This window comes from Chrysochloris asiatica, unplaced genomic scaffold (genome assembly GCF_000296735.1).
Source record: "Chrysochloris asiatica unplaced genomic scaffold, ChrAsi1.0 scaffold00033, whole genome shotgun sequence".
NCBI lineage: Eukaryota > Metazoa > Chordata > Mammalia > Afrosoricida > Chrysochloridae > Chrysochloris > Chrysochloris asiatica.
In genome coordinates, this window is record NW_006408551.1 from 21,555,788 (window position 1) to 21,570,665 (window position 14,878).

The following is a 14,878-nucleotide window of genomic DNA, read 5'->3' on the forward strand; positions in this document are numbered from 1 at the left end:
CAGTCCCTGGAGGGCATCATGCTTGGTAAAGTGGAAGGTCAACAAAAATGAGGAAGATTCCCAATGAGATGATTGGAACAATGTCAGCAGCAATGGGTTCAAGAATAACAAGTGTGAGAATGGCACAGAACTGGGTAGTGTTACATTCTGTTGTACGTAGGGTTGCTATAAGTCAGAACTAACTCAATGGCACCTAACAACAACAATAACAAACTTGGATAATAAAGTTGTTCATAAATGTAATTTGGTTGTCCTAAAAACTATAAAATCAGATTATATTTCTGCATACCGTGATGAACTGGAAAGAGTCAGGCCAGGAGTCCAAAGATATGATGCTGCATTGGGTCTGTGACACTAGTTTTGTGACATAATCATACCATCTTTCATAGTCTGTCTCAAAACTGCTCTTTTCAAGGTATGTGGTAGTAGAAAGTGGTAGATACTACACTTAGGATAAACCCTTGAAGATCTGAACTGCCTTCTAGACTTGTGACCCACTTATGAGGAAACAGCCTCTCATGGTTTGTTCTGCATAATGTTATTATTTATTGCCATGTGGAACCAATCCTACTACTCCAGCCACATTTGGTTAAAGCCAAAGCCCCCCAGGGAATAAGTCAAAAGGAGGTCAAATTTTCTGACATGCCATTTCATAATGCATTATGGGTCAAATCGAGTGGGAATTGACCTGAAGATAAGTGGAAAAGAACTCAATCAGGAAGTATAAATACTAAATAAGTAAAGAGTAGGCAACAATCTCAAGTCATGCTGAGCCATTTGTTCCATTACTCCATGAGCCTATAGACACCTTGTCTGGGAAGCTCTATGACCAAGAATGGCTGCCTACCTAAGGAGGCAGAGGACATCCCACAGCCTCATGAATTCTAGCAATAAGCTCGTAGCAATCAGAGATCACCACCACCTCTCATCTGTCAGTTTGTCACACTGTGGTAGATTGCATGGTGCTGTGATGTGAATATTGGCAGGGTCACCCATGGTAGACAGAATTCATCTGAGCGTCCAGACTAAGAAAGACTTGGAAGAAGGAAAGGCAGACTATTTCCAAATGTTTAGCCACTGAAACTTTATGAGTACCACTAAAGTACAGTCAGATAGCACCAGAATCTTGAATATTGAAATATGATAATTGTCACCAGAATATAGTCACATATAGCGCCAGAAGACAAGCCCTTCAGGTTGAAAGGAACTCAAAATATGACTGGGGAAGAGCTGCCTCCTAAAAGTAGAGTTGACTGTGATAACACATATGAAGTAAAGCTTCTGGAATCTTCATTTACTATTGGGGCTCTACTCAAAATGAAGAAAAACAGCTGTAAACATCCATTAACAATTGGGACATGGAATGTATGAATTATGAATTGAAAATTTTGTAAGTTGTCAAAAATGAAAAGAAACTCATAAACATGAGTATCTAGGCATTAATGAACTGAAATAGACTGGTATTGGCCATTTTGAATAAGACAATCACATGGGTTACTATGCCTGGATGACAAATTGAATAGGAATGGTGTCATCAGCAAAAAGAACATTTCAAGATCTATCTTAAAGTACAACTCTATCTGTGATAAGATAATATCCATATGCCTACAAGAAAGACCAGTTAATACCACTATTATTCAAATTTACGCACCAACCACTAAAGCCAGTGCTGATGAAATTGAAGAATTCTACAAACTTCTTCAGTCTGGAATTGATCAAACATTCAATCAGAATGCATTGATAATTACTGGTGATTGGAAACAAAAAAGAAGGATCAGTAGTTGGAAAATATGGGCTTGGTGATAGAAATTATGCTAGAGATTGCATGACCAAATTTTTCAAGACCAATGACTTCTTCATTGCAAATACCATTTTTAAACAACATAAAAGTTGATTATACACATGGACTTCACCAGATGGAATACACAATCAAATTGACTATATCTGTGGAAAGAGAAAGTGGAAAAGTCCCATATCATCAGCCAAAACAAGGCCATGGGCAGACTGTGGAACAAACTATCAATTGCTTATATACAAGTTCAAGCTAAGGCTAAGGAAAATTAAAACAAGTTCAAAAGTGCCAAAATATGACCTTGAACGTATTACACCTAAATTTAGAGAGTCTCTGAAACTTGCTTTCCAATGTAGAAATACAAAAGCAAATGGAAGAAATGAGGAGGTAAAAGAGCTGAGTAGAAAATTTCAAAGGGCAGTTCAAGAACACAGTCAAATGTTATAATGAAATGTGCAAAGACCAAGAGTCAAAAAACCAAAAGGGAAGCACACACTCAGCTTTTCTCAAGCTGAAAGAACTGAAGAAAAAATTCAAGCCTCGACTTGCAGTATTGAAGGATTCTATGGGCAAAATATTGAATGATACAGAAAGTATCAAAAGAAGATGGAAGGAATACAGAGTCACTATGCCAAAAAGAAATGGTCAGTGTTCAACCATCTCAAGGGTAGCATATGATAAAGAGCCAATGGTACTGAAGGAAAAAGTCCAAGGTGCACTGAAGGCAATGGCAAAGAACAAGGCTCCTGTACTTTATGAAGTATAAATAAAAATATTTCAACAAACTGAGGCAGCATGGAAGGTACTTTATTTACCTAAGCCAAGAAATTTGTAAGACAGCTACCTGATGAACTGATTGGAAGAGATCCATATTTGTGCCTATTCCAAAGAGAAGAATTGAAGTAAAATTTTGCTAAAGATAATTCTAAAATGGCTGCAGCAATACATTGACAGGGGATCAGGCCAGAGTCAAATGGGGATGTGCAATAAGGGATTTCATTGCTAACATCAGATGTATCTTGGCTGAAAGCAGAGAATACCAGAAGGATGTTTACCCATGCTTTATTGATTACACAAAGACTTGTTTATTGACTACACAAAGACAAAGCTCATGACAAGCTGTGGGCAACATTGTAGAGAATGAGTATTCCATAATACTTATTTGTGTTCATGAGAAACCTGTATATAGACCAAGAGGCAGTCATTTGAAGAGAACAAGGGGACATCAACTGGTTTAAAATCAGGAAAGGTGTGTCAGGGTTGTATTCTTTCACCATACTTATTTAATCTGTATACTGAGTGAATCATCTGAGAAGATAGATTATATGAAGAAGAACATGGCATCAGGATTGGAGGAAGACTGATTAACAACCTACAATATGCAGATGATACAACCTTGCTTGCTGAAAGTGATGAGGACTTAAAATACTTACTGATGAAGACCAAAGAGCACAGCCTTCAGTATGGGTTGCACAGCTGTGTAAAGAAAATGAAACTCCTTACAGTTGGACTTATAAATAACATCAAGATAAATGGAGAGCATGGCCTTGTGTTCTGCCTTGCTTATCTGTTTGTGCTGACGTTTCCCAGCTCTCACCAGCCTTGGGTCCGTCCGCTGCCTCCTTAGGCTTGAACACCATGCCTTCAATTAAGTTGCAGAGTTCTGATGGAGAGATATTTGAAGTTGTGGAAATTGCCAAACAACCTGTGACTATCAAGACCATGTTGGAACATTTGGGAATGGATGATGAAGATGATGACCCAGTTCCTCTACTAAATGTTAATGTAGCAATGTTTAAAAAGGTCATTCAGTGGTACACCCATCACAAGGATGACCCTCCTTCTCCTGAGGATGATGAGAACAAAGAAAAGTGGACAGATGATCCCTGTTTGGGACCAAGGTTTCCTGAAAGTTGACCAGAGAACACTTTTTGAACTTATTATGGCTGCAAACTACTTAGATATCAAAGATTTGCTTGATGTTACTTGCAAGACTGTTGCCAATATGATCAAGGGGGAAACTCCTGAAGAGATTTGGAAGATCTTCAATATCAAAAATGACTTTACTGAAGAGGAGGAAGCCCAGGTACACAAAGAGAACCAGTGGTGTGAAGAGAAGTAACACTGTAACACTGTAAGGATTATTCCAAATACTAGTTGCACTGTCTGTTTATAATTTTTAATATTAGACAAGCAGGAGACAAATGCAGTAGCAAATCAATTGTACTTGGCAGAATATTGTCTTCATTGCATGTGTAGTACAGATTATAGAACCCAGAGCTGAGTTTCTCCTAGTGTGATCAAAAGTTGTTTTTTCTTTGCTCTGAATAAAACTGAATTGTGGGGTCTCTATAGAAAGTGGGGGGTGGGGGAAGATAAATGGAGAGAAGATTGAAGTTGCCAAAGACTTCATTTTTCTTAGATCAGTCATGAAAGCAGCAGTCAAGAAATCAAATGAAAGACTGCATTAAGCAAATCTGCTGCATATGACCTCTTTGAAGTGTTCAAGAGTAAAGATGTCAGTCTGAGGATTAAGGTGCACCTGACCCAAGCTATGGTATTTTCAGTGGTCTCACATGCATGTGAAAATTGGGCAATGAATAAGGTAGATCACAGAAGAATTGGTGCATTTGAGTTATGGTGTTGGAGAAGAATATTAAAGGTACCATGGACTGCCAGAAGAAAAAAAGCAATCTGTATCAGAAAAAATACAGCCAAAATGGTCCTTAGAATCAGGATGGCCAGACTTCTCTCATACTTTGGACATATTATCAGGAGAAACCAGTCCCTGGAGAAGGACATCATGCTAGGTTAAGTGAACGATCAGCAAAAAAGAAGAGCCCAAATGAGATGGATTACTACTATGGCAGAAGCAATGGGCTCAAGTGCAGTGATTATGAGTTTGGGGTATGGCTAGATCATATTTCATTCTGTTGTGCATAAGGTTGTGATGAGTTGATACTGACTGGATGGCATCTAACAACAACAACAAAAGGTTTTGGGTACAGAAATGGCATCATGTTTATTCATAGGGATAGGCAGAGATTTCCAGAAAATGGCCTGTTTAGGACAGATAAAGATAATTGGGTATATTTCTTCAAAATGGATTCCACCACAAAGGATTCTGGTAGGAGCAGACAAAACTTATTATGGGATGTCACACATGCATGGTTCCTCAGCACTCCAGTTCTAGGCATTCCCAGAGCTTGACATTCTCCTCTGTTCCCAGGGAAAAGTCATCTTTCAAGGAGGGTAAGACCAGATAGAATGTATAAGGTGGCTTACAGAGATTTTATGGATGGTCTATAGGTATGGCGCTGTGGGTTAATGTGCTGTACTGCAAGGTCACTTTGAATCTCAAGATTGGTGTTTCAAGCTCACCAGCCACTCCTTGGAAACCCTAGTCCAGAATTGCTATGAGTCGGTACCCACCCAAAGGCACTTAACAACAACAACAACAAATGTATAATAAACCAACTGTAAAATGGGCAGGGTCTTGCTTACATCCTCCAAGAGGCCGCCTAGGCTTCCTGCTAAAAAGTCAAGGATTGGGCAACATGAGGGCCTCAGCAGGGCCCATCATAGCTGCTCAGGGGGCTTTTCTGGGCATTGGGTGGAGTGGGGCTACAGTTTTTAGAAATCATCCATCACTGAGAATCTATTCAAGACACATTTATTGCATATGTCCTGGGCACTGGGCCAGGTGCTGGGGGTACACTAGTGAACCAAAGAGACCTCCTGTCCTTGAATCAAAGTCTTTGCTTTCCGAGTAACTCTTCCCAAGAGACCTCCTAGGCCCCCTGCCTTATATTGACCACAGAGTTTTAATATGTATAGGGGGAGTACAGATAAAACTTGTCCTGAAATTGGCCCCCACTCTCTCTTACACAAGCCCTGGTGGCATCACATGAAATTTCCAGCTCTTTGAGGTCTTCCCTCCAGAGTATCTGCTGGGAGCTTGCTTCATGGGATTGGCCCAGTCTTTTTGGAAGACAAAATGGATTCTGGGAATGTAAACACAGAATCTAATTTATTTTTTTACCTTGTTAGAATTTGTTACTAAATAACTAGGTCATTCATTATTCCCACATAGATGTCACACTGTAAATCAATCTTAGATAATTTTTATTACCCCATCAAGGTACAAAATAATTCTACTACATATTTTCGTTGTTGTTAGCTGCTACCGAGTTGATTCTGACTCACGGCACCCCAAGGTGTTATAGTAGAATGTCTTAAAGGGTTTTCTTGGCTGTAATCTTAATGAAAGCAGGTCATTTTTCTTCTATGGTACCACTGGGTGGGTTTGAACCACCAACTATTAGGTTAGCAGTTGAGTGTAAACCACCTGTATCACCTATGGACCTTCTAACTACAGAAATGAGGGCTATATAGAGCTATATCTATGCATATATGGAGTCCGGTGTGGTACTGTAGGATAAGCACTGTACTTCTAACTGCAAAGTTGGCAGTTCGAACCCACCAGCCATTCTTTGAAAACTCTATACAGAGACACTAAGAGTCAGAACCAACTCGACAGCACACACAACATTATATATCGTTGTATATGAGAGTGAGTCAAATATTATCCAAACTCTGGTTATATTAAAATGCCCATTATGTCCATGGGTAATGACAATATTGAGCGTGCACATGAGATGATTCTGTCAAATAGAAGAGTGACAGTGGATTATGTGGCAAATCATTTATAAATCAGCCATGGCTCTGCCTATGAAATAATCCGCAACAGACTTGGGGTTCGAAAAGTTTGTGTGAGATGGGTACCAAAACAACTCATGGAAGAGCATAAACAGAAGCGTTTGGACATCTGCAGACAAAATTTGGACCAGTAACTCGAAGGAAGGTAAAAGTTTCTCTAAAAAAAAATTGTTACTGGTGAAGAGACATGGATTCATCACTATGAGACTCTTAGTAAATGGCAGAGTATGGAAAGGAAACATTCACCAAACAAGAAAAAGTTCAAAAGTCAACCATCAGCTGGAAAATTGGGGCTTACAGTTTCTGTGATTCTCAAGGGCCACAATATTGGAACACTATCCAAAAAGTCCTCAGTATTGGAACACTATCAGGAAAAAGTTCAACAATCAACAGTGCTCATTATAGTGAGATGCTCACTGAAAAGCTGAAGCCTAAACTTCAGATTAAAGGCAGAAGACTGCTATCCAAGGGCTTTGTGATGTTGCATGACAATGTATGTCCACACACCTCTGCCCACACTGTTGACACTCTGCAAATAAACTTCATTTTGAGGTGTTAAAGCATCCTCTCCATAGTCCTGATCTTGCTCCATCTGACTTTCATCTGTTTAGTCCCCTAAAAGCAGCCTTTCAAGGATGAAGATCCACCTCTGATTAAGAAGGAAAGACAGTAGGGTATTTATGGCTCACAGCTCATCCTAAAACATTTTTTAATTAGGGAATATGAAAGCTTGTTGACAGATGGACAAAGTGTATTGAACAGCAAGGAGATTATGTTGAAAAATAATGTATTTGTCTTTTCTAAAAGTAGATTTAAAAAAATTCTAAAGTGCGGATAATTTTTGACTGAACATGATGTATACACATACTTTGTCATACTTTCTATGTGCCAGACATTGTGTTAAGTGATTGATATATATTAATTTACTTTCCTTTGGACAATCTTGTAATACAAGTAATGTTATTATCCTCAATTGTTATTGTTAAATGCTGTCATGTCAGTTCCAAATCCAAGCGACCCTGTCTAGGGTTTCTGAAGAGAACCTGGTGTGTTTGAGCCTCTGACCTTGTGGTTCATAGTCCAGTGCTTAACTTATAGTGCCATACCAGAAGTCCTATTATCCTCACTGTTGTTGTTGTTGTTAGGTGCCATGGAATCAGTACCGACTCATAGTGACTGTATGCACAACAGAACAAAACACAGCCCGGTCCTCATATGCATAAGAACACCCATACGTGCAGATAATACTTACTAGAACTGGCTTCAATAACTGGATGATCAGAGCTCAACTAAAAGGAGAAGGAAAAAAAGAGTAATCGGATACAATTTAATGAACTTGACCTACACCTATGGATGCAGTAGCTCAAAATAGGGAACAAATCTTTACAGTAAGGCTCATTTTCACCCCCTCCATACACAGAGTAGACGGGGATGGGCAACTTGGACATTGGCTACCCAAAATGGAGGGGGTGCTACAAAGGCAAACAGTGACTGGCTTACAAGCTTTCAAGAGGGAGCCTAGATCCAGAGGGCATGGAGGAAGGTAGAATCTCCACTGAGTAGTATCCAATCTATCTGGGTGGGGCTAATGAAAGGAGATGGGGATAGGTCCCTTGTGGTACAATGGTGAATAATTGTTATCAGGACTGACTGTGAGGGTTGGAAATGTAAAGGTAGACATTTTGTAGCAAAAGGAGGGGAGTGATTGACTTTGCAGTCCAGGAGTGGAGGTTCCTGGAACCATCAAGGGAGAAGAGTGGAGTGCGAGACCCTACCCAGAGAAGCAGTGACACCAGAGATGGAGGCAGAGACGATGACGTGGAGAGATGGAGCAGCTGGGGACTCAAGGTCCAGAGGGAGAGGGGCTTGTGTGCTGATGACCAGGGGACAACCTTGCGGGGTATACCCTTTAGTTGATGAATGATGCATGGAGGGGATTGTAACCATGCCAATGAAATGATATATGATAGGATGAATGTAAAGCTAATATTCTCCCATGTAAACTATCACATAATTCACAAAACATTTTTAAAAAACAACACTGCCTGGTCCTGGGCCAACCTCACAATTGTTGCCACACTTGAACCCACTGATGCTGCTATATTGCCAATCCATCTCGCTGGGGGTCTTCCTCTTTTTCTCTGACCCTCCACCTTACCAAACATCATATCCTTCTCTAGGGACTGGTCCTGCCTTGGGACACAGAGAGGTTAAGTAATTTGCCTTACCTCATGCAGCTAGTAAGTGCTAATACTAGGAGTTGGCCTATACAGTCTAACTTAAGAGTTCATATATTTAACTACTATACTATGCTGTCAAATTACTAAACTGAAGGGACCACACAGCAGTTTGTTATTTTATAAAAGCGGGCTTCAAAGAGATTGTGGAAAAATGATCTTTTAATTCCATTTCTCCACTAACTCTTTGAAGCATCCTCATACAGAAGATTATCATGAGTTAGAGGAGACTCTACAGCAAGAAACAGCAATAGCAAAGTCCTGTTATGAGAAACTGCTATTGAAGTGATTAAGCAAAGGCATGAAGACAGATTATGGATGAGAAGATCAAAATGTAAACAAGCAAGTATTATGACAAGTACTATAACAGAGAGTGTGTGCAGAGAGATATGGAATCAGAAAATTATTATGACAGACACTTTCTCGGCGATATCTCTTGGCCCACTAGTCTCTGTAGATTTTGACTGCTGATAGTCCCAGAAATAAACACAATTTGCCTTGGAATAAGAATGTATCAGTGTATAGCAACACATGTTAACTTTACCTATCCCTGGACAGTAGTCAAGTCGTTTAGTATTTGGAAAAAGATGCTGTCTTTCTAGTTGCATTCTGTCTGTCTTGAGTAAAGCACTGATTGCACTGAAATTTTGCCCCCAGGGCAGAAAGGGGAGAAGAGTATGCTTCTTGTAGCTCTTACTAATCAAATGGTCCTGTGTGCTCCAACAAGACCTTCTTCTTAGTTGGATTAATGAATGTGTAGACAGGCAAGAGTCCAGGACTTATGGGCTCAAGAATGTGTAAGATTTATTGGATCTGCTGGTTAGAACACTGATGTTTTCGTGAACTAGACCAAAATGCTCTCACCCCAAGCTTTCACCAATAAAATAAATAATCTCAGGTGTCCATCGACCTAAGAGGACCTGCTGGTAGTTAATATAATTGCCAAACCACTCACTGGTAATTTGACAGATTATTCCTTTAGCTTTAGATTCAATTGAGAATTTGCACCCAAAAAAGAGACAAATGCTTTTTAAACAGAAATACCAATACCAATTTTCTTCACCTTTCATTAATTCAGCAAATATTTCTTGAGTTCCTGCTATGTGGTAGGCATTGTTCTAGGAGTTTGGAATACAACAGCGAGCAAAAGAGATAAAAGTTCCTGCCCTCATGGGTTTTCTACTCAAGTCTAGGAAGATAGACAGTTAGCAATGGATGCATTAAATAATTCAATCATATAGTATATGCTCCAGCAATCATCAGTTCGTTGTACTGTGGTGGCTTGCTTGTTGCTCTGATGCTGATATTTCAAACACCAGCACAGTCACCCCTGATGGGCAGTTTCAGTGGAGCTTCCAAACTAAGGCAGACTAGGAAGAGAGGCCTGGAGTTCAACTTCTAAAAATTTGGCCAGTGAAAACCTTATGAACAGCAGCAGGACATTGTCTGATGTAATGATGAAAGATGAGACACTCAGGTTGGAAGGCACTTAAAATACAACCATGAGAGAATTACCACCTCAAAATCGAGTTGACTTTAATGATGTGGATAGAATAATGCTTTCTGGATCTTCATTTGTTGATGTGGCATGGCTCAAAACAAGAAGAAACAACTGCAAACACCTATTAATAATCAGAATGTGGGATATAAGAAGTACAAATCTAGGAAAATTGCAAGTCATCAAAAGTGAAATGAAACTCTTGAAGATCAATATCCTAGGCATTGTTGTTAAGTGCCACTGAGTTGTTTCTGACTCATAATGAGCCTATATAGGGTTTTCAAGAAGCAACTGGTGGGTTCAAAATGTTGAACTTTCATTTAGCAGTCTAGTGTACTGAAATGCTATTGGCCGTTGCGAAGCAGAGAATCATGTGGTCTGTATGCCAGGGTTGACTAATCAAAGAAATATGGCATCACATTCATCATTAAAAAGAGTATTTCAAGATATATTCAATGCTGTCAGTGATAGGATAATATCTATATACCTGGTGGTGGTGGTTATGTGCTGTGGAGTCGGAACTGATTCATAACAACCCTCTACAGGGTTTCCGAGACTATAAATCTTTACGGGAGCAGAAAGTCTCCTCTTTTTCCCGAGGAACAGCTGGTAGTTTCAAACTGTTGACCTTAAAGTTTGCAGCCCAATTCATAACCACTGCGCTACCAGAGCTCATATCTATCTACCTACAAAGAAACAAATTAATGACTATTATTCAAGTTTTCACCAAATGTTTTAACAAATGGATGAAATGCTGCAAGTGCTTACATGTCTACCCCAAGGAATTTGAAAGACTTCAGCAACTGACTGGAAAAGACTCAGATTTATGTCTATTCCAAAGAAAAGTGATCCAACAGAATGTGGAAATTATTGAACAACATTTGGTGTAGTGGGTTGCACGTTGGGCTTCTGACTGCCAGGTCAGAAGTTGGAATCCAGCAGTCACTCCACAGGAAAAAGATGAGGAAGCTTTCTGTTCCTGTGACCCCACAGAAGCAAGGCATGGTGGTCTACTTCCATAAAGATTATGTCCAAGAAAACCCCATGGAACACTTCCACTCTGTAAAACCTGGGGTACCACGAGGCACGATCAACTCAATGGCAACAGGTTTGGTTTGATTTTTAGGGAGCTAGTGTGGCACTGTAGGATCAGCACTGAAATTTTGACCACAAGGTCTATAGTTCAAACCCACCAGCCACTCCTCAGAAACCCTATATAGGGTAGTTATGAGTCAGAACCAATTCAACAGCACTTAACAACAAGAACAAAATAAAAATGATAGAGAAAGAAACATGTAGAGCTGGGTAGGTAGTGTTGAGAGTGCAGGGTGCTGGCTGTCGTGTAAAAGAGAATGGTCATGGGAGGAAACATTGGGAATGTAATATTTGAGCAAGACTTGAAAGATCTGAGGGAATTAACCAAGTGGACAACTGGATAAGAGTGTTTCAGGCAAAGGAAATAGCAAGGCAGGAGTATGCTCAGTATGCTTGAAGAAGAGCAGGAACAAGAATGGCTAGTGTAGACTGAGGAAGAGAGCAGCTAGTAGAAGATGGGAAGAGGTAAGTAGGATGAGATTGTGTGTGTGTTTGCAGGCCATTGTAGAAATTCTTATATCCACATTGTAGGACTTTTAATCTGAATAAGAGGAAACTCAGAGAGTTTTGCACAGAGTGGCATATTCACACTTATGCCATTAATATTTCCTAGATGATAATCACTATTCTCACTGATGTTCCTCTGACTACTATATTGATAATTGGCTGTATGAGAGCAAGGGTGGAAACAGGCAGCTAGTTCAAATGTAATTGTAATTATCCAGAAGAGAGATGATGTTGAGTTGGACTAGTTGTAATAGTGGTTGTGGTGATAAGTAATCATATTTTGGAAGGAATTTTTAGGATTTGCTATGGATTTGCTGTTGAATGTTGTGTGTGAGGGGTAGAAAGGTGATTTATTTAAGTACAACCAGTTCAGATAACTGTCAACCATTAAGATGGAGAAGGCTGCTCATTGGGCAGGTTATTGCATTTATGAGTTTGGAGTGCCAGAAAAATAGAGTTGGCCCAAAATAGAAATGTGGATGCTATTGGCATATAAATGGTATTTAAAGCCAAAGTCTAGGTAAGATCACCGAGGAAATGAGTGTAGATAGAGTTGACTTAGTACTTACCTTCAATCACTCTTAAATGGAGGGTTTGGAAGAAGAGGAGGAATCCGCAAAAGAAACCAGGTGGAGAGATCAGTGGGGTTGAAGAAAACCCTAAACACTAAATTCTGGAAACCAAGTGCAGAAAAATGAAAAAGTAGGCATCAACTGCTAAGTGCTATTGATAAGTCAAGTAAGATGAGGAATAATAATTTACCATTGGATTTAGGAACATAGGGATCAGCGATGATTTGGCTAAGAAAATTTTAGCTGAAATGTTGAGGGGAAATCCAGACTGGAGTATGCACAAGCAAATGATGGCCATGGTGGTGGTATTCAGTTGAATATGTCCCAACTCATAGCAACCCTCTATAGGGTTTCCGAGGCTATAAATCTTTACAGGAGGAGAAAGCCTCATCTTTTTTCCCAAAGAACTGGTAATTTCGAACTGCTGACCTTGAGGTTAGCATCCCAACTCATAACCACTATCCTACCAGAGCTCATTATACAAGAAAATATACAATTGTCCAGTAAGAACATGAAAAGATGTTCAAGATTAGCCACTGTTGTTAAGTACCATCTAGTTGGTTCCAAATCATAGCAACCCTATATAGCGAGGAGCAGCTGGTGGGTTTGAACTGCCAACCTTGAGATCATAGTATAGTGCTGATCCTACATATATATGGTATTGGCCAATGTTTCCATCAGTTGCACCATGAGTCAGGGGTTGACTCAATGCCACCTGACAACAATAACAGTTGATTCATGGGAAGGACTAGTTAAAGATTTAGGAGAGAAAGAGGGGAGAATACTGGAGTGCTGTCCTTAAGTAGGTAGAAGAGTATGTGACCAGGTGTTCAACTGGAGGAATTGGTTTTCCACAGGATGTGGATAGTTCATCTATTGTTATTTTTGTTAAACGCAGTCGAGTCGGTTCTGACTCATAGTGACCCTATATAGGGTTTCCGAGGAACAACTTGTGAACTTGAACCACCAACCTTTTAGTTAGCAGTCCAGTGCTTATCCTACAGTGCCATACCAGTACTATCAGCAAATTTTTGATAGCTAAAGGCACCTATAAGGAGCTCTGGTAGAGTAGTGGTTACGAATCGGGCTGCTAACCTCAGGGTCAGCAGTTCGAAACTACCAGCTGTTCCATGGGAGAAGGAGGCTTTCTGTTCCCATAAAGATTTACAGCCTCGGAAACCCTATATAGGGTCGCTATGGGTCGGAACTCCATGGCACATAACAACAACAGCAAAGGCACCTATAACCTGGTACCAATCTTTATAGAGGAGTCCTGGTGTGATGCTATGGGTTAATGTGCCAGACTGCAAAGCTGTTTGAACTGCAAAGTCAATGGTTCAAGCTCTCTAGTGTCTCCTCGGAAACTCTATACCGGGTCATTATGGATCGGAATCGACCCAACGACACTTAACAATAACAACATCTTTATATTGTTGTTGTTGCTGGGTGCTATTTAGTCAATTCTGACTCATTGTGACTCCCCATGAGATTTTCTAGACTACAATCTTACAAAAGCAGATCACCACATCTTTCTACTACATAGCCAGAGCTTCTGAGTGTGTTTGAACTGCCAAGCTTTTGCAGTTGAGTGCTTAAACATTGCACTACCAATGCTCCTTATGTAGTAAAGACCAATTCATGGTTACCAAGGAATCCCTTTATGATCCTTCCAAAGCAGTTCCCTGCTTGCCACTTGAGTAGACGATTGCACTAATAGTAAGCATTCCCAGGTGCTTTCACATAGATCTCATTCAACATCCACTTCATGAACACATGCTCACTATCTTTCTAAAGATAAAATGGTATAGAGCAGCTCCACTCCCAGTAGCTAACATGATAGCCTAAGGCCCCAGTAACCAGCCAGGACTGGAATCAAAGGCTCCTTCTTAATGGTGTCAATTTTAATGGTAATAGATTAGACAACTACAGACTAACTATGATTTGAGGACCAATTAAATTGAAAAGGTTACCTTGCTGTAATGCTTCAAAGTCCTGTCATTTGAACCTGTTGTCTTTGTTGTGCTTTTGTGACCTGTTTCAGAAAGCAGAACCTTGAAGCATTGGCAGTATCAATTGGAAAGATGCAGAGTGAAGAATTTGCAGGGTGAGGTGTTTCTCTAAGGCAGGGGTGTGGACCGTCTGGCCTGTGGGCCTTATCATTTGGTCTGGCCCTGCTGAGTCATCAGTTTAGGGGTGAGTTAATTAAATGACCAAATAGATATAGCAGGCTAATTTTTAAGGTGATAATTTTGTATGATCCACAAATGATGTAATACATTTTGGAAGAAAAAAAGGTTCTCCACCCCTGCTCTAAGGCAGTGTTTTCCAGGCATGTATTTAAATAACAAGGACTACCTGTATTTAAATGGCAAGAGTATTTGTCTTTTATAAGATAAAAACAGTAGCCCCAGGTTTCCTCCCTGAGAGTGATTCTACAGGGGTTGTTGTTGTTGTTGTT

At 40.0% G+C, this 14,878-nt stretch overlaps 1 pseudogene; it reads left to right on the forward strand.

Annotated features, from left to right (window-relative positions):
• Positions 1 to 3,430: 3,430 nt before the first annotated feature.
• On the forward strand, positions 3,431 to 3,914 carry LOC102835292 (annotated as a pseudogene).
• Positions 3,915 to 14,878: the final 10,964 nt, after the last annotated feature.